We start from the raw sequence: 7,652 nt of genomic DNA on the forward strand, positions 1-7,652 counted from the left end.
ATCTGTGAGTGGTCTCTCCATAGATAGCCACTCATCTTTCTTTAAACTTGAGTATAGGAATGAATGATCCCTCCCTCCCTCCCTCCCTCCCTCCCTCTCTCCCTCTTCATGGGAATGAGTGTCTGCTCTTGCATTGAGGGCTCCCCAGTTCTCAGCATCTCCAGCCCAACCTGTCACAAGCTGATCACACATTTGCAAACTTGGGATATATTCTGCTGAAGTTTTGGGATAATGAATTTCATCAACTATGGGACTAACTTTGTTCTGACAGGACACTCACTCACAATCTCTCCTCATCACACCCACATAGTGTAACAACTTTGTGTTTCCTCCACAATGTGCTCATTTCTGTCAGGGAACTGAAAGCCGGCCAGCCAGCCAACACTATTTTTCCTTGTTTCTCATTTTGTTCTTATATTCTGTCTCTCCCCCCCCCCCGCCTGGAAAACTTTCAGAGTTCACTCTGCCCCCTGAGTAAAGGTGTTATGCTTCCTTTTATTGTATATTTAGTGTGTGTGTGTGTGTGTGTGTGTGTGTGTGAGAGAGAGAGAGAGAGAGAGAGAGAGAGATTCATTATGAAATCAAAAGTCAGTCAACAACAGCAAACTTTGTATTTATTTGTCCATCCACGTATTTGCTTGTTTACTTACTTACTTACTTACTTACTCACTCACTCACTCACTCACCCACTTCATTTATTATTTATTTATTTATTTATTTGCAGTGGAAGACTTAATTCAGTAAGAATGATCAGAAGGGTAGGTAGGGTATCCTTGGGAAAAGAGTAAGATATCACGATGACTTTCCCTTCCAAGAGGGAGCTTTCTAGTAAGACGTGAAACCACAGTTTCAAGGGCCCGCTTTCCACAAGTCCTTTTCCAAGGTCAGGCATTTCTTAGGTAAGCAAGGGTCTCCATTCATTCCCTTTGAGGAACTCTCAGGCCCTGCCCTGACATTAACCTCTGACTCCTGCCTATTGTCAAGGCCAATGGGACACTCCTCAGCCCCTCCCTGACCTGAGGTGACCTGAGAAGCCACAGCCCACCCCAGTTCACAGGCCTCTCTTTATCTATCTATCTAACTAAGTAACTGTACAGCATAAAATGTGGAATCTCTTCTCAATGAAATGCTGTTGGCAGCCATTCGATGAATTTATTCTCATCTCAGATCCTGTCCAGCAGGGATGTCTTCTTTCCGTGTTTCTTCTTCTTTTGTATGTTGCAGTCAGTTCAGATGTGCTGGTATATGGTGAGAAAGAGAGAGAGAGAGAAATGGAATTGCTTTTTATTTATTTGAAGAGTTTTAATGATTTAATATTCAGCTATTTCCAGCCTTATTTACCAGCACATTTATTATTACCAGCGAGCACCTTCCTCTGAAAACATTGGAATCGCCCCCCATCTGTACATGTCATGCACGTGCGTGCATATGTGTGTGTGTGTGTGTGTGTGTGTGTGTGAGCGTGTGCGCATCCCATCTATCTATCTATCTATCTATCTATCTATCTATCTATCTATCTATCTATCTATCTATCTATGTATCCCTTCATCAAATTCCATTTTAGGAGCTGCTATGCTGACCAGTGACATGGAGGCCACCATTTTCTTAGCCAGTGACAGTCAGGAGACAGAAAGAAGGAAAGAAAGGAAGAAAGGAAGAAAGAATCTACATTCCCAAAGAAAGAAAAAAATTAAGTAAATTTTAAAAAGTAAAAAAAAAATTAAGAAAGTAAGTAAATACATACATAAAAATAGACATAAAGAATGAATAAATGAATAAAACTAAATAATAATTGAAACATTCAATAAGTAAATGAATCACGATAAATCAGCAGATAAATAAACAGATATATGAAAGAAGATAAGGAAGTGAAGGAATGAATGAACAAGTAAGTAAGTAAGTAAGTAAATAACTAGGTGGGTCATTTTTTTTAAAGAAGTAAGTAAATGAGGTGGGCTGAACAGATAGTAAGTAAGTAAGTAAGTAAGCAAGCAAGCAAGCAAGCAATCGTGAAAAAAAAAAATGAGAGCCGGGCGATGGTGGCGCACGCCTTTAATCCCAGTACTCGGGAGGCAGAGGTAGGCGGATCTCTGTGAGTTCGAGACCAGCCTGGTCTACAGTGCTAGTTCCAGGACAGGCTCCAAAGCCACAGAGAAACCCTGTCTCGAAAAACCAAAAAAAAAAAAAAAAGAGAGAGACACATCCATTCAATCCATAAAAGACAAAACGTGGAAATAAACATGTAAACTGGTCGACCCACCCAAAGCAGGAGGGAGGTCTCTGTCCAGCAGGGCCGTCTTCTTTCCAAGTTGCAGTCAGTCAGATCTCTGGGCAAACAGAAAAAGAAAGCAATTGTTTTCTACTTGAACAGTTTTAATATTACTCAAATGAATTAATATTCAGCTATTTATTCCCAGCCTTATTTACAACTGGATGCCCACCGAGCACCTTCCTCTCATAGCTAGCCCCTTCTACTCCTGCCCCATCTGGACAGATAGACAGGATGTATGTATGTATGTATAAATAAATAAATAAATAATAAAAAAGTAAATAAAAATAAGTAAATAAATAAATTAAAAAAAAAGTGTTTGGTGAGTGGGGCGTGTTGGCATAGAGAACAAAAGAGATAAACTAACCACCAACACATTGAAGAATGACATCATTCAATCAAGACATGGAAAAAGACAACTGGTCGACCCAAGTTCACAAGGCCAACTGGTCGACCCCGGTACTTAGCATTTTAATGCCAAATATTTAATCGGACAACTGGTCGACCCGCTTCCAGTCCGTCAAAAAAAAGGAAGTGCACAGAGACAACTGGTCGACCCGTCAGGTCTAGGAAGATATAATATATATTATACATTAAAAAAAAAAAAAAAAAAAAAAAAACAGTCCAGCGGGACATCTGGTCGACCCGCCGCATCCCCGGGGGAAAAAAATGGCCTCCCGCCCGGTGGGAGGGACTACTGGTCTACCCCGGTCCTTTGGAGAAGGAGGTGGAGAGGGGGGAAAAAAAAGTGCGCCCAACCTCCGCCGCCTCCCCGACAGGCGCGCCGCGGCGCCACGGCGCGCGAGCGGAGGTCGGCGGCGAGAGGGGGCCCGGGGCGCCGCCAGACCCTCGCCCATCCTCCCCCGGGAAGAGGGATGGAGAGGGAAAGGCGCGCGCCCGGGAAAGAGGGGACACACCCGCGGGCCGCTGCGGTGCGGTGAGGCAAGCAGCGGGAGTGGACGGAGGAGAGCGAGAGCGGGAAGAGAGCCGCCGTCCGCCGTGAGCCGCCAGCGGCAGAGCCAGACACGGGTCCTCGGACGGGGCGAGGAGGGCGGGCGAGCCGGCGCCCGTCCCCCTTCCCCCTCTCTCGACCTCTCTCTCACGACCGCCACGCGCGCCCGTGCACACGCACACTTCCGTGCGCACAACACACGTGCGACCCGGGGAGCGCGCCTCCCGGCGAGAACTCGGGCGAGGCAGGCGAGCGGGCGGGCAGAGCCGCCGCCGCTGCTCTCTCACGTTAATGATCCTTCCGCAGGTTCACCTACGGAAACCTTGTTACGACTTTTACTTCCTCTAGATAGTCAAGTTGGTGAACAACCACAAATAAGCAAACAAATAGAGAGATAATAACAATAAAAATATTTGAGAGTTCAAATAATTGACTTCATCCACAATAAAAGAATATAAAAATAAAAATATCAAATGCACTTGAACACATTGGCACAGGAGAACGCTTGCTAAATAGAACCCCAGTAGCACAGACACTGAGAGAAAAAGAAAAAAAAGAAAAAAGAAAAAAAAAAGAAAAACAAAACAAAAAAAAGAACAAAGAAAAAAACTAAAGAGAGAAAAAAAAGAAAAAAAAAGAAAAGAAGAAGAAGAAAAAAAAGAAAAAAAGAAAAAAAGAAAAAAAAGAAAAAAAAAAGAAAGAAAAAAGAAAAAAAAAGAAAAAAAAACAGACACTGAGAGAAACAATAAGTGAGACCTCCTGAAACTGAAAAGCTTCTGTAAAGCAAAGAACATGGCCAACAAGACAAAACGACGGCCTTACAGAATGGGAAAAGATCTTCACTAATCTCCAAAATACACAAAGAAGTCGAGAAATTGGTCATCCAAAGAACAAATAATCCAATTTTAAAAAATGGAGTACAGACCTAAACAGAGAACTCTCAACAGAGGGATCTAAAATGGTTGAAAGACACTTAAATGTATTTAGTGATTATATTTCTTTTCCCTTAGGGATAAAGAAATGGAGAAGTTCTTTGAAGCAGTAAGTCACAAAAACACCAGGCCGTTAAACTTCAGCTACAGGGAAACCCTGTCTCGTGGAAAAACAAAACAACAACAACAACAACAAAAAAAAAATCCTGAAGCCAGTGATCATTGCAAACATCTGTATGTTCAGATACTGAGCCTGAGCAAGTTAGAGTGTCACAGATTTGCTGCAATTCATTGCAAATTTCATGTGGATCACAAATCCTGCTCAAGTTACAGCTGTTAGTGTCAGTGTGAACCTTGACACCATCTCTACTGGATTCCTGTCAGCTGGGCTCCGGTCTGCTAGAAAAGCAGAAGAACTAAGGTACCGTAATTAACCTCTTCTGTGCCCCACCTGCAAGAACACTCTGTAAGCTACAGTTCTGAAAACAGCCTGGTCCTGGCATAAGAACAGACAGGAGGACCAATGGAACCGAATAGAAGACCCGGATATCGATCCACACATCTTCGAACACCTGATCTTTGATAAAGAAGTCAAAAATATCCAATAGAAAATAAAAGAAAGCATGTGAGTTCAAGACCAGCCTGGTCTACAAGAGCTAGTTCCAGGACAGGCTCCAAAAAAAAAAAAAACTACAGAACAACCCTGTCTCGAAAAAAAAGAAAGAAAGAAAGAAAGAAAGAAAGAAAGAAGAAAAAGAAAACAGTGCTGTCCTCGAAAATGCCCTCTCCCTTTGAACACGGCCCCTCCTTTGGGCTGAGTTTCCCACACAGCTCTGATGATGCAGGAGGATGCCTAGGGCCCAGTTGGTGCCTGTATCTGTGCCTTGGCAGCAGCTATTCATGTCTTGCCACTCAGAGTCAAATTCCCTTAAGTTTAGCCTTCCCTAAGTGCTTGTTCACTTCAGAAGACTCAACCCTCATCTTCCATGTCCTCCTGGCCTAATTTCTCATATTACTGTTTTACTGAGTATGAATCAGTAATATGAGATGTTCAGGAGAGGGAGGAAGGGTCATTCATGAAAAAAGTGAGTGTTCAACTAACTAACTCCCCATGGGTTCAGGAAGTAGTGAGAAGATATTAATGAAGCAGAGAGAAATTTCTGGTTTTGGAAGGAGGAAATCCTGAATGGCTCCCTCTGTGTCGGAGGAGAGACTCCTGGAAAGGAAACCTCAGGTTCCGGTTGGTCGGTCGGTCGGTCGGTCGGTCAGTTCGGGGAGAAATATCAGCAAGGAGGTAAAGGCCGTGCCTCACGACATCAGCAGTCCCTTCTCTGGAAATTCCACGGTATCCCAGAGAGCTCTCGGAATTTTGTGATGTCACTCGTGTCCTAGAAACGCCAACTGCCCTCAAGACACACTCTCTCGGTGCCTATAAGACTCGGTTCTAGACATGTTGTCTAGAGAATGGAGATCGTTCGTGGAGAGGCCAGAGGGAGGAAGAAGAAAGCTGGCCTCAGATCTCACAGGAAAACATGGAGAAATAATTAGTGGTCCTGGGGAAGACGAAGTGAGTTCACCACTAGCAGGGACTAGAGAGATTTCTGGATGTGATGGCTTTGAGACTTCCAGGGCTAGGGCTCAGGAACTGGGAGGTTTCTGGGATGAAACAGGTCTGTCTGTCTTGTTTCTCTGAGTTCCTAAAGGGCCAACCCACATCAAAGATTCACGATAGTTGATTTGACAAAGTCGGGAATTGACAAGGAGTGCGGAAGGAGTCAGTGAGATTTCAATACCAGCACTGACTGCACATCATCACCCCCCCCCCCGGTCCTTTTCGTTGTGTAGCAATAATAATAGAGAAAGGGGAGTAGTGCTCTGCCAAAGCCCGTATTTTACCATGCCTTATATCACAGCCATTAGCAGGGTTGAGGCATCAAGTGCTGCAGTCAGTCCGACTCCTGTGACCCCCCTAAGGTTTCTGGCTTCCCAGTTTTGAGTGACACCATGGTCTCCAGTTCAGCTTGAGAGCTCTTTAAGAGCCAATGGAGGAGAGAGTGGAAAGAGACTGCCATTTTTTTCTTTTTCCTTGTCTTTCTTTCTTTTGCTGTTTTGCTTTGTTTTTCAAGAAAGGGTTTCTTTTTGTATCTTGGGCTGTCCTAAAACTCACTCTGTAAATCAGGCCATCTTTGAATTCACAGAGATCTGTGTGTGTGCTGTGATTAAAGCCCGGCTGAGACTGCAATTTCTTGTTAGCTCTGGGTGTCCTGAGCTGTTAGTAAGTGACAATGGCTCTGTGTTGTGAATCTCTGTGAATCCAGACTATGTTATGTCCTTCAATGACATGAGTCTGAAGCATCAAGCACCCACCCACCCCTATACTCCCTGAGGTCTCTGAAGTCACACACAGCGCAGCCTCTATGGGTCTGAATAAGGCTTAGAAAGCTTTTCCCTGGTTCACCTGGTGCAGAGGAAACCAGGTAAGTTCTGAGAGACATGCACCACCTTCCTACAGAAAGAAGGGAGGACTGATTAGCTAATACCCACAGAGGGGGAAACTCAAGTCTGGTATTTCAGACAGAACCTGCTTGGACAAAGTCTCATCTGTCAGTCACTTCCTGAGGGAAGGAGGGAGGGAGGGAGGGAGGGAGGGAGGGAGGAAGGACCACAATTATCTCTCCTCTGTGTCCTTTTTACGCTCTTTTCATGCTCTGATGAATACTGTGATTCAAGTTGGCCATGTCCCCTTTTCCACAGCATGTGCACTGTGGCTCTAGATCAAGGAATCAGTTTGTTTGTGTGTTTTGCTCTATCTAGGAGAAGCACCATAGCAGTTGCATACTGACTGAGAAATTTGATTTTTAGGAAATGATTTTTCATATCTGTGAGTGGTCTCTCCATAGATAGCCACTCATCTTTCTTTAAACTTGAGTATAGGAATGAATGATCCCTCCCTCCCTCCCTCCCTCCCTCCCTCTCTCCCTCTTCATGGGAATGAGTGTCTGCTCTTGCATTGAGGGCTCCCCAGTTCTCAGCATCTCCAGCCCAACCTGTCACAAGCTGATCACACATTTGCAAACTTGGGATATATTCTGCTGAAGTTTTGGGATAATGAATTTCATCAACTATGGGACTAACTTTGTTCTGACAGGACACTCACTCACAATCTCTCCTCATCACACCCACATAGTGTAACAACTTTGTGTTTCCTCCACAATGTGCTCATTTCTGTCAGGGAACTGAAAGCCGGCCAGCCAGCCAACACTATTTTTCCTTGTTTCTCATTTTGTTCTTATATTCTGTCTCTCCCCCCCCCCCCCCGCCTGGAAAACTTTCAGAGTTCACTCTGCCCCCTGAGTAAAGGTGTTATGCTTCCTTTTATTGTATATTTAGTGTGTGTGTGTGTGTGTGTGTGTGTGAGAGAGAGAGAGAGAGAGAGAGAGAGAGAGAGAGATTCATTATGAAATCAAAAGTCAGTCAACAACAGCAAACTTTGTATTTA

Source organism: Microtus pennsylvanicus, unplaced genomic scaffold (genome assembly GCF_037038515.1).
Source record: "Microtus pennsylvanicus isolate mMicPen1 unplaced genomic scaffold, mMicPen1.hap1 Scaffold_112, whole genome shotgun sequence".
Lineage (NCBI taxonomy): Eukaryota > Metazoa > Chordata > Mammalia > Rodentia > Cricetidae > Microtus > Microtus pennsylvanicus.